This window comes from Desmodus rotundus, chromosome 2 (assembly GCF_022682495.2).
Source record: "Desmodus rotundus isolate HL8 chromosome 2, HLdesRot8A.1, whole genome shotgun sequence".
Lineage (NCBI taxonomy): Eukaryota > Metazoa > Chordata > Mammalia > Chiroptera > Phyllostomidae > Desmodus > Desmodus rotundus.
The window spans coordinates 202314796-202337572 of NC_071388.1; the positions used below are offsets into that span (position 1 = coordinate 202314796).

Genomic DNA, 22777 nt, shown 5'->3' on the forward strand with positions numbered 1-22777 from the left:
ACCTGTGTATTTGTGCATGTGCCTGGAGGCTGTACAAAATCATCTCTTCAGACCAGGCCCCTTCATTTTATTCCTGCTGACATTAGCTCCGTGTACTCTGAAACTGCAGTTTCTGTGACTTCATTTTTACTTGTTTCCTCGGGTTTTCAATAAGCAATCAAGTCTCCCAAAGTACTTCTATATGAGGGTGAGAATCCAGTGTTATTTCATTTTCTTATATTGAGGATAAACGAGACTATATGAGAGTTTTCTAGGGTAATGGCATTTCTTTAAGATAGACCCCGAAGCCCAAGGCTATACAGAAATTGCAACCAAACCAAAAAAAATCACATAAAACAAATTCAGAAGAATCTGCTTCCCCAATTGTGGTTCTCACTTATTTTATTGTCATGGAAAATCAATGAGGGCCGGGAGAGGAGGGGTGGGGGGGGAGGGAGAGGAGAGAGAACATGAATAATTGAAAGCAGGCTGAGATCAGCTATTCCTCCAAGTGTCCCTCTCTCCTCCTTCTAATCCCAAACTTTCTCTTCTAGTTCCCTGCTGTTCTCTTTTTGACACCTTCCTCCACGCTCACTGGCCCCCCCTTACCAACCCGGCCTTTGCCACAGCTCAGACGAAACAGTCACGGCCAGATGGGGTATGAAGGCCACAGTCCCTGAGTTATGTCAAAGGCTAGAAGACAAAGGAGATGGGGCAGAGGCACTCAAGACCAGAGGAAACTGACTCTGCAGGATTCGACAGAGAATCCACACAGAGCCCCTTCTCAAAAACTGGACAGGTTGTAAGTCAACGCGTTATTAGCAGGAAACATAAATTGCTGAAGAAATAAGCCTCAGTTTGAACCAAGAGGTGAGCCTGTCAGGTATGGCAGGAAAGTTGTCCCAGGTATATCAACAAATTCAGTAAGGTCTGGAAGTAGAAACACAAAAAGCACCCCTGAAGACAAGCAACGGAGTTCCCGTGTGGTTAGACGGGCAGGAGAGAGTTGAGGCCCTGCTGGAGATAAAAGCTCACAGGCGTGTGCGGGCTGCAGCGTTGTCTACTCTGCAACCTTGATGACACTGGTTGACCAGAAGTCCCTGTTTGATCCAGAGGCTGAGAGGGAAATAGTGAGTGATAGAGGAATACATCAGCTACTCAAACCATTACATTCAACTCCATAAAATTGATCAGAAGCTCATATATACATTTTGTGAGCTAAGCAAAATATGTATAGATGGGCTTTTTAAAGTATATGGACAGGAGAACATAAATTTAATAGCTTTTCCTATCTGCTTGTACAACCATTACTTAAGGCCTTTTCTTTAGACCTTTTAAAAAATTCAAACACATTACCAAAAGCAGTTACAGAGAATCAAGCAATTACTGAGAATCAATGTGGCTTTTATTGTAAAAGCCTAACAGGGAAAGATCGTGTCAAAACTATAAAAGAAGCAGTGTTTCCCTGTCCCCCATTTGCCTGTGTGGGAAACACTAGCTTTCCGTGTATGAAGGTAAATCAGTAAATCCATACGTCCAGCAAGGAGGAAATAAAGACACAGAGATGGCATGAATAAAACCATGATTGATCAGAACGCCCTGTGGAGGAAGAGAAGCCTGATTTAACAGGTGATGCTTTCCAAACAGCACCTGTTCACTGAAAAAGCAAGACTCTTGGGAAAGCAAGCTGTGACCAGACAGAAGACAGAGGTGAGAAGGAAAAAATGAGAAGCATTCTGGAAGCCATTAACGTGCCAAAGTGAGCAGCAGGTTGCAAGCAGTGACTAGGGGAGGAGAGGAGTCTCTCACCAGCAGGGAAACGAGAACTCAGGGAAATGGAGGGCAGCAGGTGGGAAGGACTAAACACCAGCGTCCAGGAGCGCTTAGATGGTGCAGCCGCAGAGACCGCAGAAGTGGTGAGAGGTGGCAGACTGTATCTCCAAGATGGTACAACGGTGGCTGCCATCCCACATCCTGTTCTTCAAGGTGACCTTGCCTCTTTCCCATCAGGAGGTACGGTCTTTTTTCTGCACAGTGAACATGGGTAGGCTCCTGGCTGCTCTGACCAGTAGAGCATGGCACAGGTGATCTAACATCAGTTCTGGGAATACTTTTACCTGGCCAGGTAGCTACTGCTTTCTGCCTCTTAGAAGGCAGCCACCGTGTCTGATGTGAAACTATCCAGAAACCACTTTGAGAAGCCTACACCACATGGAACTGCCCTGGAGTGAGAGACCTCAGGGTTAGGGATGCAGGGGCAGGGGAAATAGACCCAGGATCACCGAGGCACCAACCTGAGGAGGAAAGAAGCCTTTTCAGCAATGACTCCTCAGCCCTGGACACTCCACCTGACACCTGCTGGATCGGAGACAAATTCTTCAGCAGAGCCCTTGCTGAATTCACAGAAGGAAAAAAAAAAAAAAAGCTCTGAGCAAAATAAAACAGCAGTTTTAAGCAACTAAATTTTGGAGCAATTTGCTGCACAGAAGCAGATTCCCCAAACACAGAGATCTAGTAAGAAGTTATAGAGAAGCAATTTTCAACAGATTTTGAACTGCTGAATCTTTTGGCCAGAAGCTATCTTACTCAGAACCCAAAAATATGAAACAGAAAAAGCAGAGCTTCTCGGATTTGGGGGGACAGGGTGCAGGAACCCCAAGAGCACTGGGCTGTAAAACCATAGGACGCTGCAGCTGATGAGTTCTGAGCATGTTCGCTCCACAAAAGGGCACATAGAACTCGTCATGACTATGCCCCCCTTCCCAAGGCATCAACCAGATGCAGGTGGAAAGCTTTGCATGTTAGTGTCTGCAGCCAGGGGACACCTGCTTCCAACAGTAGGTAGGAGCTGGAATTGGACACAAAAAGGTAGCTTCTCCCCCTGCCCCAGGGCCTGGCTGCAGACACTTCCATCTCCCACTTTGCATGCTTCCTCCAACATAGTTTTCAATAATCCTAACAGGTGTCTGAAAGATACATACCAGCAATCGGTCACCCTGCTCTTCCCACTTCCTCTTCCTTCCCCTTAGTTTTTTGCTCTCGGTGAGAAAAGGAAGAAAAAGCAATAAAAAGTTGTCTTGTTGGGTGATTAGACTCTAAATCCCAGCTCTCTAGATTTTATCCTAATTTTGCCAGTCGCTAACTGGGGTGACTGTGCCTCCGTTGTGTACGCAATAAAATGAGTCTAATTAAGTATAATAGAACTCTGTTCCCAGAATTGATCTAACACTTAGATGATTAATATGTGATAGTCAGGGATCAATAAACATTAGGTCATAATTATTATCCCAACTAAATCTTACAGTTTTCCTAATATTCTAGTAATGAGCAATTAATAGCTAACACCAGAGATGGGCCATAGCTAATTATGCTTAAGCGCATTTGAAGTGCAAGACTCATTACATATTATTATTATTATTAGCCTTACCAAGGCTCTCTTTAACTTTTACTGAGAAGGACTTACTAAGGTGGCTCAGCAGCGTTGCGGTCACTTGCTGAGGCCTCCCTGGGCAGAAATACTAAGAAGCGCTTTCTGACCCAATGGTACCCGCATTGGGTCAGTCAAGTTAACAGCTCCAGGGTGCCAGTGGGAAAGAGGCAGCCCTCAAAGGGCCCTCGAGCATCACATGGAGCCTAGTGTGTCAAAGAGGCAGCAAGCCGGGGGCTCCCACCCTCCCAAACCGAGAGTCTCCTTAAAAAGACCACGTGGAAAATGGCAAAGCAAAGGTCTGCGGAGCATCAGTGCTGGTTCATTTGCCCCATGTCTTAGGGAAGCTCAGACACAGAAGTTCATGCCTGCAAGGTCTGCATCGGTCCCTTGGGGACAGCACCCAGAAATGCAGCCAAGGAGCACTTTGAACACCCAGCACTCTAGGACCACACCTGTGGAGCCCTTATCTCTGCAATGTCACTTGCCATTTCTTCTTGATGACATAGAGAAGACTGGTGCATTTCCAGAAAGGGTGACCGAAGAGTATCAAACGTGACATTCCAAGGTTATTATAGCTGTAGAAAATAAGTCTCAAGCGAAAAAAAAAAAAAGCATGGAATGTGTGTCTCTTTTATCAGCTCATTTATGAGCACAATCTAGCATTCCTAATTATTCTCCAATGTTTATTTTGGCAGGGTTTGTCCGTCTTCTATCTTAGCAGGTGACCACATAAAAAGCATGTTGATCTTCAACAGAATTTATTCATCCATTCAGTAACAACTCTACTGGGGGATCCTCCACAACTCACAGAAAATAAAAATCTCTGGCCAGATGTCTCAAATATGTCTCATTTACTTGGTGCACATAAATTACAAGCTAATACATAATTGAACAAAGGTTTTTTTATTGATAGCACCTTATTTTCATACCTGCAGGGAAAAATCACTTGAAGTCACTGGCTTGTCTGAAAAATACCAGATAATCTGTGGACCGGGCTTACCCCACTGACAGTGTCTTCAGTCACAAGAGCGCCCCCACCCTGTCATTGTCCCCAGTGCTTCCTTGGAGCAGGAGCTCCTTTGGGAACCAATATTGGCCCTTAGAAGAAAACGTCCCGCAAGTCATAAGCTCTGCCTTCTACTTTACATTCTGCCCCCCAACTCCCTTGGAAATTTAGAAATGCTACTTAAATACGGAAAGAGAAAGTCTGCAAAAAGGCACTTTAAAACACTCATGGAATTTTCTTGGGGAATAAAATCGATTGGAAGAAAGGAAAATACAGGAATTCTTACTTTTCACACTTCTGCTTATTGAGCATTATTGTTTTCATAACTCAGAAGAAATGTAAAGAACTTTCTGGGATCTGACTTTTTTCACCTTAAAGATGACAAAACCAGACCATAAACTAACTGTTTACTAACCATAAACAACACTTCAAGCTCTTCAATTCCTTGGCACCAGAAATGCTTCCTACACAGCTACAGCCAGCACTTCCATTTCCACATCGTAGTGAAGGACAAAGGCAAGAGAAGGAGAAGTGACTTGCTTAACCTCCCAATGCCTCCGTTTCCTCATCTTCAAAATGGAAATAGTGACCGTGTCTACTTCATAGGGTGATTTTAAGGATTAATTCAACTCCAAAAGATAAGTGACAACTGCAAGACATCAAATGTCAGCTACAATTATTGTTATTATTGTCATTACTATTCATTCTGTATCAACCAATATAATATTTCTGCCAGTATTTTTCCTAACCCTACTAATATAATCACTATAGCAGTGGTCCCCAACCTTTTTGGCACCAGGGGCCGGTGTCATGGAGGACAATTTTCCCACAGACCAAGGTTGGGGGGAGAGACAAGAGGCGGAATTCAGGTGGTAATGTGAGTGGCATCCATGGACAGGGAGGACGCCTGCACTACAGGACATGTTGAACTAATATATTCTGTCAAAATATAGCTACAATTAAATATATCTCTTTGATTAAAATGTTAGCGCCAAAGGCAATGTCACTGAACACAAGAGAATGCTGTTAGCTGATAAGGATAGAAAATCAAACAGTATCATTTCAATCAATCAAGTGTATCATTTCAATACCAATTTAATATTCAAGAAAGAATGGCAACATCCAGGGGCTCGAGAAAGCCTGCTCCTAAGGAAGGCTGTGCAAACTAAGTCACTCCCGTTTTCTATTACCATGTTACAAATCACTGAGTAGGAGACTCTGGCACGTGCAATCTACAACTAAATGAACGCTACCTATAATGTATCACTTGCATACTAAAACATCCTGCAGCTTCAAAGCAATTTGTAATTGAGACCGAATGAGGGAAGCATTTCGAGAACTCGTCCACAATTAATCACCAAGGCTCATCTCCTGGATAAAGGAGTAACAAACGTCTGTACCTCCAAAATTACTGTGCAGATTTTACTTCTTTACAATCAAAACTCCAACAGGACTTTTGAGGGTATAGGGTAGGGGGTAGGGATCACTCTCTGAACAATGATAATTTTCACATAAAAAGGGGGAGGATAAGAACGTTCTGAAAGAATTACAAAGCAGCAAGCACTATTTAAGTAGTGGTGCTAACACAAGTCCAGACTGAAATAGAAACACCCATCCAAAAAGCTGTAAAGTAGGAAACAAACCAGTATTTGCCACAAAATGTTAACATTTTTCTTATCTGAAAGTCAGAAAAGCACTGGGCCTAAATATACATGATCAAAAAGACAACTCACAAAATGAAAGCTCTAAAAACTGAGCAACCATAGGGAAATGCTCAAGCCCTCCCGTAGTTAAAAATGCAAATTGAAACAAGATGTCCTCTTTGCCTATTACATTAACAAAAATAAATAAATATTACCATTTAGAATGTCTGCAAGAGTTCAATGAAACGCTCTTCTCAACGCTGCCCATCTGTGACACTGTAGTTGGTAGGAGCTCCTGGGAAACCTATCGGGCCACAAGTAAGCGAACAAATGGCATCATATAGCTTTATTTAATACGGGAAAAGCTATAGGTTCAAAATTGAATGCCAAAAATGGAAAATTTGGAGAAAACGAGGTGTGACGTAAGAGAAGCAGTTAGGCCAATTATGTGGAATCTCGCAACCACCAAAACTCCTAACTCTCCAAAGCAATATAGAAAAGTGTAAATAATGGTAGGATATAAAAATAAGTGTAGACCATGGTTACAACTTTAATTTTAAAAATTTTTGAACAAATTAAATAGAGGATAAGCAAAAAATTATAATAGTTTGTTACAGATTTTTTTCTTTTCTGCCAAATTTTGTATGACAGGGTGATGCGATCTCACTTTGTAAGGAGGAAATTGAAAGGCAGGAGGTAAAATGCCCTTAGTTATACATAGAAACGCAGAACCAAGAACGGAACTCAAGTGTTCTCCCTCCCAGTCTGAAATTCAGTCTGCTCTCACCAAACCACTACAGGACTTCTCAGCTGATAAATTTGGAGAAATGATTCTTCTTAAGCACTTAGGTTGCATTCCGGCTAATTTTGAAAGTTTTATGATTTTATTTTTGAATTCATGTACCCCCCAAAAGAGAAAAACAGTAAAACAGTACTTTTTATAATAATATAATCACATTTATTTTTGGTGAATTATTTTCTCTGTAGAATTTATGAAGTAAGGCTCCGAGAGAAACCACGTTTTCTGGAAGAAAACAAACTGGCATTTACTGCCATTTCACAGGCTGGGTAGAAATGAGAACCAGGGAATTGCCCTGTCTTTTCTGTTCCAGTGGCTTCTCAAGGCTGCCTTCCCAAAGGAGTCTGTCATCACCATGGCAACATGGCACAGCATCCTCCAGGGAGGCTGGGAGGAGGGGGCTGCCTCCCTCACCAGGCTCACACTGGCCCGTCTGTTCATCCTGTTTTCTCACTTGAAATGCCCTTTTCCCTTCTGCCAGAGCATCCCCGCCCCCAATCCTTCTCCGTAACTTTCTAGAACAGTAGTGACCCTCTTCTCTGAACCACATCTTTTAACATTTGATTGACAGCTGAGGTTCATCTCGAGCCCAGTGTGGCCAGTGGCAGGGGCAGCGTTGAAAACGATTCTGTGTAAGGTTAACAGTCAGTCCTTTTTAAAAAGGCAGCTACGCCAATGATTAACACAGCAAAATACTTCTGTTCTCCTGTACTGCCCCGGGCACCCCCCAGGGCTCCTCCTTTAACCCCTTCCCCCACCTCTGCCCTCCCTGCCCTGGACACCCTGGCCTTTCAGCTGTGAACCCCTTGATCTCCCCACAAACTGAGCAACCAGGGCTTGATGCCTGGAGCGGCAGGGGACCTCCGGCCAGTGTGGGCTCTGATCCGTCAAACAATACCAGATGTTAAGTGTTTTGACAATAACGCCTTTCTTTGAGGGCCTGAGGTTCAGCAGGAAAAACTCCCACATTGATCAGCAATGTTTGCCAAGATTCTCGAAGCGGGAAGAGGGCAGACCTGCTGAAAGGTGAGGATGTGATTAGCTGGTCTGCGGGACTCGGTCTGGCCCTGCAGTCTCATGGGAAGTCTCGTCTTTACTCCCCAGTGAGGAAAAGGGACGGAGGAGGGAGGGAGGAGAGGCAGAGGCAGTCGGGAGGAGAAGGGGGAGACCGCCACTGCAGAGCTGGGACGGCGGTGCAGGTTTGGTGAATAGGGGACACTGCCCATTTGTTGAACCAGCTGCCCATTTTAATTAATCAGATCTTAACCCTTCCATTGCCTATTTACAGAGCCCGTAAGAGCACCATTTCCTCAAGGGCTCTGTGCAACAATAATCATATTAATAATAACAACAGCAAAGACAATGCTTTTTACAGTATTTACCATACAGCAGGCACTATTCTGTGTACTTTACATGTGATCAGCTTGCTTAATTGTCCACAAGCACTCTGAGGTTTGTCTTATATAAAAATATTTTTAATTATGTAGTTATTTTATATTTTTATTTTATTTTAAACATTTTACAAAGCGAGAACGGAGGCTCAGAGAGGCTAAGTAGTTTGGCCTCCATTACGTGACTCAGAAGGGCAGAGTCGGGATCTGGACTGAGGCAGCCTGACTCCGGGGCCACATTCCGCCACCACAGGCCGCAATTCCTGCAAGGCACTGTTTGCTGGGACAAAATGCTTGCATCTGCTTATCAAACTTGGCATTCTCCTGAGTGAAGCAAAATGAGAGCAGCTTCCGAACAAACCCCCGAGCTGCAATCACGCACGGCTCTCCCCAGACGGAGCAGCTGTGCTCAGCCCCCAAGAACCCCTGAGTCAGAAGTGCTCTGTGCTCCTACCCTTGGTCCCAAGCCAGGCAGGTAGACAGAGCTGCCAAGTCATAGGAAAAACCCGTTTCCCCTGGCAGAAAGGGGTTCGTATCAGGACCAACAGATGAACAAAATCCACCCCCAGAACACCAGAAAGGAAAGAAGAAGGAGCCAGGAATGATGAGTAGGGAAGACGATGCGAATCAGCAGAGAGTCAATAATGAGGAAGGACCTGGTCCAAGCCTTGAATTTTAAAGACAGGGAAACTGGGGCCCAGTGAGAGGAATGAGTTTGTCCAAGAGCTCAATTAATCATAAAACTAACTAAATTCAAGTTTCCTCATCTCTAGGCCAACATTCCCCAAATCGTGCTGCATCAGGTCAGCTAAAAAAAAGTACGAAGGGGTGATGTGCCAGGAACTACTGCCTGTTCCCCCAAACCTGTTTTGCTCCTCTTCCCAAAACACCAACAAACTACATTTCCAGCCTCCCTTGCAGCTAGATGTGCTCATGTGATTGAGGGGTAGCCAATGGAAGGGAAGCTCTTCATGCTCAGTCTCCTTCCTGTCTGATCTTGGATAAGATTACAGAGCTGTCTTTACTCTGGTCCCTGAATGACTAAGTGGAGCAGACACCTCTGGGGGAAAAAAAAAAAAAGTAATCATCATCACCCGGAACTGGCCTAAACTATCGTTACTATATGAGTGAGAAATAAACTTTTCATAGGCAATGGTATGGTGATTACCAGAGAGAAAGGGGACTGGGAGGAGGTAGGAGAGGGTAAAGGGGATATAAAGGGTCATAGGAGACTTGGATGGTAAACACACAATACAATATACAGATGATGTATTGTAAAATTGTACACCTGTAACCCATATAATTTTGTTAACCAATGTCTCCCTAATAAGTTCAATTTTAAAAAAAGAAAGAAACTTTTGTGAGGAGCCATTACATGCTGGGGTCAATTTGTTACCATACCCATCCCGCCTAGTTAAGGAAAAGTTCCAGCTGATCCTCCCTGCCCTACCTCTCAACACATACACCCCCACACACCCCCACACAGAGTTGGCAATCATTTAATTTATAAAATGGTAATATGTTTACCCAACCCTATGAGTTTAAACTTGTTGTCTTGAGAATTTAAAGTTACAAAACATAACAGGCCCCATTTTATTTTGTTTTATTTGATAGTTAACTCATTAATCATTAGTTTGTTTGACAGCAGACATGCTTTATTCTTTACTCTTGGCCCACAGGCATGTGCTGGGGCCAGCTCACATGTGCTTGCTGATGGTGACATTTTCAGGAATTTTGTGAGCTGGTTGTTAAACACAACCATTACTAAAAATTAAATCAAATGAACTTACAATTATATAAACTACTTTAAAAGCAAAGGTAATAAATGCTGGAACCTCATCTCTTCCTAATTATTTTGCCACGTTATTATCATCTACGCTCTTGATGTTACCTGCGTCTATGGGATCTGTACGATGAAACTCTATAAAGGGTGCACAGTGCACATCTCTTCCCAGCTCTGTGTTCTGACACATCACCTTGGGAGCCTGAAATCAACTGTAGTGGGAGTATTTACACCACAGAAATTGGCAAATGTTACAAATCAGGGCTTTTTTTCTGTAAACTCAGTTGTTAAATATTTACCGCTGCTCTTAAGAGATAAAATCATGCCTAAACATCATCCTTTTAATTATTCTTTTCTTTCCTTCCCTCCCCACCACTCCCAGCCATCCCCACCTCCCTCCCCTGATTCCACCCTCCCTTGGTTTTGTCCATGTGTCCTTTATAGTTGTTTCTTTTAATCATTTTAAACAAACATGGAGGCATTTGACCTTTAGGTTAACACAAAATATGATCATTTTTATTTTGCACATTTTACTTAATTGCAAAAATTACTAAGTTGTTTTAAGAAAATTATTTAATGTTTGTTACCAAATAAAACTATTTCAAGGCCAGGTCTCCAGGCGTCTGCTCCAGGGGTTTCTCAGAGAGTGTCTGGGACCACCCTGACCCACCTGCAGCAGAGCCACCTGCGGAGTCCCTGTGACATGGGGGACCCTGGGCCCCAGTCCTGCCTTTGGAAGGACAGTCACTGGAAGGGGGCCTAGCTTCCAAAGCTAGGAAGCTAGGAACCATGTGCACGTTACACACTGTCCACACGGTTCTCGTGCAGGCTGAACTCAGGGACCTCTGCGACCAGACCATCAGCAAAGGCTTCAGGGAAAGCAGGTGGAACCAAGACAAGGCTACAGGAAAGCCACGTTCAGAAATGAGGAAACAGGGTTTATTAGTACAGCACCAATTGTCTTAGGTTGGCTTCACTCAGATGGTTTTTTACATTTTGAAATGTCTTCTTTGAAGATGCAAAGACAGCCAAAGAATAAGAACACAGAAGGGAATCCCTCCATATGTTATAGAACCAAAAATATGCTTTTGAGGGATTAGATTTGCATGTGGAAAGTGGCTAAGAGCAAAGCTCCAACAAGACTGGGACTTCTCATTCAGTCTTCACAAGACCCAAGGAACCCGCCATCGAAGATCGAAGCCAGGATGCTGAAATGGGAGCTCAGTGTCCCAGAGCTCATGCCAGCCCTGCACGGGACTCAGAGGTCACATGACTTGCATCTTTTCACTGATTTAGTAACCTGGACTGCAAGCTCTGGCTTCCTCTTCCAAGGGACAGTCTCCATTTGAACTTGGATCTTAATTAGCAACAGAAGATGCCTTGCAGAAAAATTACAATGAGAAAGAAGGAGCCCTTCCCCCGCAGGCCCCATTTCTTCTCACCCTTCCAATGTACCTCTTGAACCACAGTACCGTATAGAGGCCATTTTAAAAGGTTACAAGACAAAAAAAAAAAAAAAACCTATAAAAGGCTAATAGCAGCCCAGGTGTGCCTTCATTTTGTGGTCAATGCAACTTGATTCTCTTGTGGAAGATCTTTTGCTCCTCAGCTCTAAGCTCTGATTTGCGTATTGCAAGAATATATTTCAATATGATACTTCCTACTCAGGAAATCATAGCTTTGTTGAAGGGATTAATATAGAATCTGCCAAATTATTTAAAGATATGTGAACAGTGAGCAAAACAGTATCGTCAGCTGACACAGGAGAAGAAAGTGGCTCAGCACACTTCGTACGAAAGTTCATAGAAACACCTTTTTCTCTATCCATGCCGTACACACAGTGTGCACATCCGAGACTATCTGAAGCATCTGTGATAATTTCTGGGATTAAGAAATATTTCAAATCAGTTCATTCTTATTCTACTTCTCAATCATGGTTAATATGGAGACAATGAGAAAGCAAAACATGTGGTCAGCTTCTGAAGTGGTCATTTTCTTGAAACAATGAAAATGCCCTGAATGGGGTGGCCTAGACACTCCCCTGGAGCCTTGGAAGGCTCGCTCGAAAGGGCCGAGGGCCCGCAGAACCTGGAGGCTGTGAACACGCAGGGGTGCCAGTCTCGGGATGATGGCTGTTCTCCTCTGGCAGAACTTCACAGCCTGGATCTGGGGGAAAGAAGGTCGATACCTGGACAGACGTGGGTTGTGGTTTTGCCGAACGCATTGGCAAGAGATTGGTAAGTAACGGATCATGTGATTTGAACTTTCAAGCAGGAAGGGAAGATAGAAAAGAGTTGTCTTGGGTCCAGGAGGGGCTGCATAGGAGAAAATGAAGACTTAACGGCCCTGGGGGTTTCAAGAAAGGTGAAGGACGGGTGTGGTGGGAAGGAGGGAGTGAGGCACTGAGGATGCAGCACAGCGATGGTACGAACGGGACCTGAACTTGGAGATTCCAGGAGTGAGCAGTTCCTGGGTTGACTCCATCTAGGACGTGGTCCTGGGCGACAATGGCGGAAATGGAGCAGATGTGAAGGTAGATGCTGCTGGAGGGATGGAGACATCATGAGGCTGAAGAGTGAAGTAAGTTTTCCACACGGGGCGACAAGAAATCCAGGGATGCTGTGACTCAGGGGTGAGAGGAAAGCTAAGGCAGACATGAAAGATTTGAAGGAATGAGGGTATGTGACAGGGAGGAGGTAGTGACAGAAAAGCCTCCGGGGAGTGCAATTTTGTATACAGATGTGAAAGAGCAGTGTTTTCGAGCCAGGTTAGGGAACCTAGGAGTCTCTCTCTCTCACGCACACACACTCACTCACTCACTCACTTACAAAGTTACTATCAGGCCCCAGACCTGACCCTTGGGGCTTTTCCCCAGCTCACTGAATTAAAAATGATGACTAAAATTTTATGTATCAGGGGAGCAGTGGTGCTCACGCCATTTTTAGTTGCTTCAAAGTGCTTCACACTGATTCTCATGGGCCTGGCTGCAGCCCCTGCTCTTCCCTGCGTAATAAAATGGCTAATCGGGTGAATGGCAGTGTGGTTAAAAGAAGAGGAAGAGCTAATGGATACTCCCAGTGTAACTAACACAGAATGCGGCACAACGCTGAGAGAGGCAGGCCTCCCGCAGAAGGGGCACAAAGACTTGATGAAATATTTCAGACGGGATTGGCAGCTTATGTTGATCTTGCTGAAAGAGCAATCGATGCCCCCAGAGAATTTCATGATGAAGGCGATCTGTCTGCACTACGACAGCTCCAGGACAAAAATACATTTTTATGTTGAGTTAGTAAGACCTATAAGCAAAGGGAGAAATGAGGAGTAAGGTGCAAGAGTCTACAGGGGACCTGATGAAGCCAAGATCAAGGACTTTGCTTGAGAGGACTGGTTCTACCCTGGATGTAAGCACGGCACAGACGCAGTGTGGTGGCCCCCACCAGGCAGCATGCACTCTGGCATGCAACCCAGAACTGGGGCAGACGTCTCAGTAGGTAAAATACCAAGAGATTTCAACGAGGACGAGTTGGTACCCCTTTTTGAAAAGGCTGGTCCCGTTTGGGACCTCCATCTCATGAGGGATCCACCATCTGGTCAGAACGAGGGTTATGCATTGATCACCTTCTGTGGAGAGGAAACTCCACAGGAAGCTGTTCAGCTGAGTTATGAAATTCACCCTGACAAACACCCCCGAGTGTGCACTTCCACGGCAAACAAAAGGCTTTTTGTTGGATCAACAATTCTGAAGAATAAGAGCAAAGAAAACATTTTGGAGGAACTCATAAAGTCACAGGTTTCACAAAGTGTTTGGTGGACATTATTCTCGACCCGATGATTTTATCATCAGCCCGATGACAAAATGAAGAATCGGGGGTTCTGCTTCCTTGACCACAAGGCTCACAGTCAGCAGCACAAGCCAGGCGCCGGCTGATGAGTGGGCAGGAGGAGTATGGAGAATGTAGTCACAGTGGAATGGGCTGGCCCTGCGGCAGAACCAGATCCAGAAGTCGTGGCTGAGGTGCAAGTTTTATTTGTGAGAAACTTGGCCACTACAGTGATGGAAGAAATACTGGAAAAGTCATTTGCTGAATTTGGAAAACCTGAAAGGAGGAAGAAGTTGAAAGATTATGCATTTGTTCACTTCGAAGACAGAGGAGCAGCTGTTAAGGCCATGGGTGGAATGCATGGCAAAGAAACGAAGGGGAAGAAATGGAAAGCCTAAACCAAGCCATCAGACAAGGAAAGGAAAGAGCCCACACTGCTGGAGGGGCCTCCAGAAGCACTGCGCGTGACGGCGATTAGAGGTCGGGGTCGTGGTGGGGGAGAGGGGGCTATGGCGGCTCTCCAGATCACTAAGGCTGTGAAGATCACTATGGTGAGTACTATGATTGTCACGACTGTCGTGGAGGCTATGAGGGTCTTCACCACAGATCTGATGATAGCGATGCAGTAAGAGGAAGAGGAGGAGGAACAGGAGGGAGAGGGGCTCCACCACCACCACCACCACCACCGAGGGGGCAGAAAGCACCACCCCCAAGAGGCAGAGCTGGCTATTCAGAAAGGGGGCACCTTTGGGACCACCAAGAGGCTTTTGGGGTGGCAGAGGGGGTCCTGCACAATAGCAGAGAGGCCCTGGTTCCCATGGAGCTCGGAGTAATTATAGGGGCCAAGTAGGAGGCAAGAGAAAGGCAGATGGGTACATCCATCCTGATTCCAAGTGCTGTCATACCAAGAACCAACAGAACTGGGATACTGGGGTTCCCCACCCACCATTCAGCAGCCGCTTCAGCAAGGTGGTGAGTATTCTGGTAACTATGGTTACAATAATGAAAACCAGGAATTTTATCAGGATACTTATGGGCAACAGTGGAAATAGTAAAGTGACAGCTTAAAAATAGTATTGGCAAGACGACTGGCTCTAGATCTACTACATTCTTCGAAACAAATTGGCTTCACTGTTTCATTTTTAAGTAGCAATTTGCTGCCGTTTGTATTGGGCCGAAGAAATCACTATTGTATATGTACTCAAGTTCTTTTTATTATTTCCTGTTTTCATAAATGCTGTTGGACATTATTGGTCTTGCAGTGTTCCCTTATTCTGGGGATTGCAATGCTTTTATCATTTCAGGCTTCATTTTAGCCTCAAAACAAGCTGAGCACACTGTTAAATCATGATTTTACAGGACTTTGGTTTTGGACAGTTTCATTTTTGGGATTTGAGATAGGTTACATGGGAGTACGGAGTGGGCTGTAAATAAAAATACAAGCTAGTGCTTGTCATAGTAGTTTCAAGAAATTAAAGCAAGCAAATTTAACTTTTCTTGTACTGAAAATAACCTATGAATGCATGTTTTGCATTCCTAGAAATAGGCTAACTGTGTTTTTAAATTGTTGTAACTTCACACCTTTTTGAAACCTGCCCTACAAAACGTGTTTGGCTTCAACATCAAAGCTGTGACAATTGGGTCTTTGATGTGATTGTATTTCCAATTTTTTTGTTCACATATGATTTCAATAAAACTCAAAAATCTAAAATAAATTGTGCATATTCAAGGTATACAATGTGATGATTTGACATACGTATACACTGTGGAATGATCGCCGCAATCAAGTTCATTACCACATCCATCATCTCCTTCTCTGATGCTGAGAACACTTCAGATCTTCTCTCGTAACAACTCTCGAGTGTACAACACAGCACTGTTAACTGCAGTCAGCATGCTGTACTTCAGATCTCCAGAATTCATTCATCTCGTACCTGAGAGTTTGTACCTTCTGACCAACCTCCCCCCCAGACCCCGGCAACCACCACTCCTCTCTGTTTCTATGAGTGCAACATTTTTAGAGTCCACGTATACGTGAGGTCACACAGTATTTGCTTTTCTCTGTCTGGCTTATTTCACTTAGCATAATGCCCTCCAGGTTCATCCACGCTGTCACAAATAGCAGAATGTCTTACTTTTTTATGGCTAAATAATATTCCATTGGGCATATATCATATTTTCTTACTCTGTTTATTCATTGACACTTAGTTGCTCCCATATCTTAGCTATTGTCGACACTGCAGCAATGAACATGGGAATGCAGATACCTCTTTAAGACACTAACTTTGTTTCCTTCAGATATACTGCAGAGCTATTTTAAACCAACAGCCCCACCAGACAGGGAAGCAGGAAACCACACTGTTGGCCTCCTGATCCATTAGCAATACTGTACCCTTCACAGTGGGAAACATGAAAGAGATAACACGTTAGCTGGATGGTCCTCCATGGAAAGAAACCAAATCAAAAAGGAAAAACATGGATATGAGGTCTGTCCAGAAAGTACGCAGCCCTGTACTATGAAAAATAGAGACCTTTATTGAAGAAGATACAAGATACAAGATACAGTGTACATAGGACAATGATGCCTCAGTCCCCTTCAAAGTAGGAACCTTGGGACCTCCCACAGTTCTCCCAGCATCTCTTCCACTGTTCAAAACACTCTGCAAAATCCTTTGTTGGAATCGCCATCGGCTGCCTTGTCATATTTTCCTGAATCTCATCAACAGTCTGAAATCTCTTCCCTTTCAAAGGTGATTTTAGTTTTGGGAAAAGCCAGAAGTCACAGGGTGCCAAATCTGGGCTGTAAGAGGGCTGAATTCAATGTTCTCAGGTTCTGCTTATGGCAGGCCTTCCAGTACGTGGACCGCTTTCAAGAGATTCTCAACCACCTTTGAAGCATCTGTGCCACACTTTTATTTGTGCTTCACTGCACAAATTGCATCACAGTGTGCTGTCATTGCATCATCCCCAACACCCTTCTGAATCATCCAAACAGCTTCTGCAGAGGAATGTTCAAGCTTAACACAAAATTTGATGCAAATTTGTTGCTTTACTTGCTCAGTCATTTTGACTGTGACAGCCACACAGTACACATGCTCACTCAGTGGTGTCTACCGCCCCACTGACCAGTACAGGGAAGTCGTCACTGTTCACACCTGCATATTTCACTCCATTCGCCTTGGCTGCCAGGTCACATCAACGTCATGCAAACAGTTCTCATTATGTTAACAATGGCTGGGCTTTTTACAGACAGACCTCGTATGTCCTCCTGGGATAAGTTTTTCTTTTAATGAAAATTGGAATATAATATAAAATTCTGCATTTCTGTGAAGAAAGCAAGATGGTCTCCTCTTTGCTACTCAGCTTCCCCTAGAGGGATATTGATTTTTACGACACACCCAGAGAAATCAGACACCAGAGGCCAACATTCCACATGCCAAGATAAGCTGTCAGAGCATCAGGATGGGAAAGAACAAGAAACTGATCAGAAAAGTGAGCAAAAAGAAGCCCAGCTGAGAAGGAAGCAGCAAAAAAAATGAAGAAACATGGTTATAAAAAAATTGCACTTCTATCACTTGTTAGGTTTTATGGTACCCATATTAAACAGTTTATACATTATATTAAGTTACTAACTTCTCTTTAAATGAATTGTTCTTATTATTGAAAAGTGGTTTGTTTGACTCAAAGGTGAAAAGTACCTGAGACATTTTGCTGTTGCTTTTATAGAAATCACTAACATTTCCTTAAAGTCTGTGCTTCCAAACCCCAAAATTATTTGTGTTTTTAGCTCAAGAACAATTCACCTAAGAGGGTGTCCTTCTTTCTCTAAGTGAAAGCTACTCTTGCAGAGTTTGTGCAGAGTTTTACAAAGTGCACCACCCCTGGGCACAGTAACAGACTCCCCGTGAAACTATGAGCAAAAGGCAAAGGAAGACAGTTTAGACAGACCACTGGGCTTCCCTGTCAAGATTTAACAAGGTTGTGACTTCAGAAAACACAGAACATGATAAACTTTGTGGCAGAAAAGCACCACCCCCCACAGTCCAGCTGGCCGTTTTCTTCTACCAAAGTACAGGGGAGCCCTTCCCGCAAGCCAGTGTGGCCATGGGGGCAGGGAGCCCTTGTGTGACCACTGCCCTCCCTGCACCTAATGAGCACACCGCGCACAAGCAGCCAGAGCTGTGTGGCTCCCTGGGGACAGAGCTTCCAATCTTTCTGAATCGATTTTTTGCAATGAAATCCGAAGTGTCTCCTACGTCACCCCAAGCCCTCTCCGGGGTATAAGCATGCCCTCTAAGTGCAGAGAACTGGATTGGAGGAATAATGGTCTCAGTGGGATCGGGTATAGTGAGGGCATTACTTACATATGACCTGAGGCCATGGAGGGCTGTGGAAGCACATGGAATATGGAAGCTTAAAAAAATCATAAGGAATTCGAACAGTGGCCTCAGGAGGTCATCAATATTTAAATATTTAATTTATCATCTAAACCAGGATGCTTTTAGAGTAAAAGGTACCAAGAGACAATCAGGAAGCATGGCGCCCCTGCGTAAATGCGGGTGGAGAGTTAACCTAATCCAGTCCCTTGGAAGACTTGTGAACTCCTTACATTGACTCAGTGAAATGCGTTCTAGGGCCAAGCACAGAACAGGGAAGAATGCGCCTCCACGCCCAGTTCGGCAGACCTCCAACCTGTACATGCGACCAGGGACAAGACAGGACACAGGCCGGAAAGACATGGTCGGGGAAAGAGGGTAGTCTGCCACAACCGGAAACAAACTATGGGGGGAGATCCAGTCCTTTAAGCCACGTCACAGGCAGGCCACGGGGTGGACGGATGCTGGCAACGCAGACTCCAGCCCTTTTCTCCATTGCTGCCTAGGCCAGGAACCGTGGGCGGCTTCCTCTCGCTCTGCTTCCTCGGCCTGGCCATGCCTTCGGTGAAAGCTGCTGTGGTTACAGACAACCAGGGGCAATAGCCCACCCATCCCGCCCTGAGATGCCTTATAGTCACCTTCCAATTTTAAGGCATTATCCCAAGAAAATGGGAAGACTAAACGAATCCCAACTAGTACAGACTAATCTACTGCCTGAATTTCTAAGAAAAATCTTTCATTAGTAATAAAATAGCCCCCAAAAATCTGATTTGGAAAGCCTTGTAAACACAGGTGGCTGACAATGTGAAATAAATGCCATCCTGGTTTAATTCAGAATCCCAGATATGAAAAGTGAGAGGTCAAATAAACCTAAATTTGTATCTGTATTTGGCTGATGCCGACCAAGAACATTATGCTTATCCGTGCAATTGTGCAGTTGACATAATTTATGGCGGAAAAGGCTTGAGCCAGCGGTCTTTGACTTACTGATAGGATGGACCACACATCTGACAGTTGCTTGTTATGTAACATCACACCCGTACTTTGTGAAGGAATAAAAACACACAGCATGAAAGCAACCAAACTGTACAAGGATTTGGGGCCACCCATTGGACATCTGCGTACAGAACGCACACTCTGTGTTGGGCACAGTCCACGGTGGACCAGACAAGCTCCTGGCCCTCGTGGAGCCCACAGGCTGGGGCCAGAGGCAACGGATAGTAAATGACACATATGTAATACACCAAGTAGCATTCGTGGGAGAAAAGTGTAACAGGGTAAGGAGAGGTCAGAGGGCCCCAGGATGGACACTTGAAGAGGTGATGTGTAAAAAAAGAGCGGAACATGAGGAGGGAGCGATCGGGCAGTGACGGGTGGCCGCAGCAAACGGGCAGGGGGACAGCAAGGATAGTGTTTCACTTCCATACAAACTACTCCCTAGAAAACATTTTGTTCAGAACTCAACTTCCCGGCTTGTATCCGTTACTTCTAGCATTAAAACATACATTTTAAGAATATTGACATCCTTGCAGGTGGGAATATAAACTGGGGAAGGCTTGTAGGAAGCAATCTGGACATATCTATCAAAAGTACCACAATTATAGTAATTGTATGATTCAGTAATTCTATTCCTAAGACCATATGGTAAGAATGTATTCGGAAATGTGCACAAGGATTTTTATACAAAAATATCCATAGATATGGACATTGGAGATATCCGTAAGTTAGAAGCAGGAAGTAGAAACAACCTCAAAATCTAACAACAGAAAAAATGATAAATGGATTATAATGTCTATCTAGTTAAATATAAAGAAAATGAAAAAGCAAATTGGTGTGCACTATTTAATGACACATAGAAATGCTCGTGAGAATTTTAAGGGAAAAGGCAGAGTATAAAATCGCGCATATAAAGGATTCCAACTTGAAAACGATGATACAGTCGCACGTCCAGACACAGTATTGCAGGGAAATGCCCTAAACTGTGGCTGTCTGAGAGAGACTACAAGCGACCTGCCGTCTTTACACTTCTTTAAAGCTTCTCAGTGCTCCGCAAAGAGCATGATGTACAAGAAAAAGTTAAAGATATAAAAGTATACAATTTTACATCATGGGTTTTTTTATATAAAAAGGAGGGGCCTGCAGTTAGAAATGTATTGTGTCCGTGGGGAGATTTAGGGGGTAGTTTTAGTGGACGGGGGAGGCAATGAATTCTTCACCTTCGTTCTCTAGTTGGTATTTTTCTCCTCCCATTCATCTGCGCTTCTTTTCCTGGCAACCTAGATACAGGACTGAGTCCGGGTCACGGGCGGGTCCTGCGGGTCTAGTGCAGTATGGGATACACAGCGGATGCTCAATAAACGCCAACTGACTTGCGTGACATTAACATTGGAGGTGAGTCGTCCTACTGTTTAGAATCTTCCATTCACTGGTTAAGTGGAGATAACTTCTCTGTAACTCAAAGCATATTCTATTCTTAGAGCAACACTTAAGTTGTTCCACATCCTGATTCAGCATTTAGGGCTTTCTTCTTGCGAAACGTTTGAGTGCTTGAAATAATGGTGAGGGTTTTTGTGCGTGCGTGTGTGTGTGTGTGTGTGTGTGTGCGTGCTACTTGTAAGTGCTGTAACTGAGCCTGTCCAAAGTCGCTGTCGTTGTCCCATTTCTCCGAATCTTTTTTCATTACTTCATCTCAGAGATGTCAAATGACTTAGATGTTTTAGAATACCTCATTTTCTAAAGAATTCTCTTTTTTCAGTTTCTAGTCTTGCATTGGGAATTTAAGCCTAAAAGTCAGTATGATAACGGAAGCAAGTTTTAACAGATGCTAAAAGGCAGCAGCTCCACATCCGTGCTCTGGTTATCTACGACTCTGGTTATCTACTGTTACTCTCTGGTTCAAACACAACAGTTAAGAATGTTCCTTTGAACAGGGCACTTTGCCCCAGAATAACTCATCTCCTGTAAGTATACTCACCGCTCCAAACACTTTGTTTATACATTTGCAAGACCTTCCTCTGTTGAAAATGAGCTTGTACTAACAGTAGGCTTCCTCCCACCCAGAGAAACAGTGTTTCTGCTAACCTGTGCGCAAGCCAAAATCCATGACTGAGCCGCACGCTGTCCTGAACGCATTAGACCGCACAGGTCGCTGACATCTGTAATCCTGTTCAGTGACACAGACCAGGAGAGAGGAGGAGGTGAGAAAAGGCCACTCGACAACAGCAGGTTAACGGGTCTAACACGCTTAACTATATATTTATATGCTTATCAAGTGTTATATATTAAAATGGCATCTTCCATAAAAGGGAGAGTATTAGGTATGAAACAGCATTACTTCAAAATGAATTATAGTTGGTGATAACATGGATAAGTGTTTAACAGTCAACTCTGAAAAAAAAAACAAACTTCCTGCTTTATAGCATTTCCAATTTCCGTGGTGTAAATACACCCACCACATCTGATTCTCAGCTATCGAGGCGATGTCACTGAACACCAAGTTGGGAGGAGATGCATAGGGTCCATACTCACAAGCCGGTACGAGCCGGCTCTGCCACACCGCTGATCTTAGCTAAGAGCATCATGGAATTATACCAGGACTGTAGAAACTGAGACAGTCACAGGAAGGTTATATTTATATCCTACAGTGTGATGACAGAAAATTTCTAACACCGTTATTAGACTATATATGTAGCAAAGGAGAGTTGTCCTTAACTCTTCCTTTTCTGCTCTTTCTGCTCACTGTCTGCTCACATCAAATTCAATAGCTTGACTCCCAGGGAGCCCTGCACCCCACAGAGCAAGTTCAGCAGCTGTCTGCCTTCCTGCACATCCTATTAAGGCAGCTCACAAGAGACCCAGCAGAGAGAGCACCATCTCCTCTCTACTTGAACGAAGACAAGCACCATCTGGGAAAGGGGACGCGTGTTCCCCGTGAACATGCACATCGCCTATTGGCAATCCTGCCTAGAGCTAATCTCAACCAGCAGCCTGCACGCCACAGACACCACCAGGGCATGAGGTCTTAGGGGGAACACCGGACTTCCATACCAGACCCTCTCCCCCGAAAAGAGGGGCAGCTTGGTGATACAGCCCAGCCCTCAAGTCCTGCTGCCAACCCTCCAGGACCCCCCTCCCCATTGTCCCCTACACGTCACCTGCTTGCACACTTCCCTTCTGTGGGATGTGCATTACCTGGTACCCTCCCCTGCCGGAAGGGGCTCTCCGTGCCTGTCTGGAGTCACCCAATCACTATCCGCCTTGACCTCTAAGCTGGTGCTTGCCTCCCGTAGCAGTATCTGCCCTCTGAGTCCCTTCTTCCCCAAGGGCCAATTTACTGCTGGTTCTGAAGGGCCCTAGGACCACCCATGGCTGTGGACAGCTGTGAAATGCTTTCTGTAGATTCTCTGGAGCCTGGGACAAGCACAGAGTGCAGGCGACAGATGTTGGTTTCGCTTGCCTCTCCTTCACATGCCCTTTCTCTGAGGAGAGCACCAAGATTTCCCTGGGGAAGGCTTAGTCAATCTGGCCCTGAATGTTGGCCCGTGACTCA

The 22777-nt window shown here is 44.5% G+C and overlaps 1 protein-coding gene and 1 pseudogene across 1 annotated transcript in view; one reads left to right on the top strand and one right to left on the bottom strand.

The window, feature by feature from the left end:
* The window catches only part of DNER (delta/notch like EGF repeat containing), a 252031-nt gene that overhangs the window by 179076 nt on the left and 50178 nt on the right, over nt 1–22777 (bottom strand). The gene's annotated exons all lie outside the window — the stretch shown is intronic.
* Nucleotides 13047–14904, top strand: LOC112308004 (heterogeneous nuclear ribonucleoprotein R pseudogene; annotated as a pseudogene).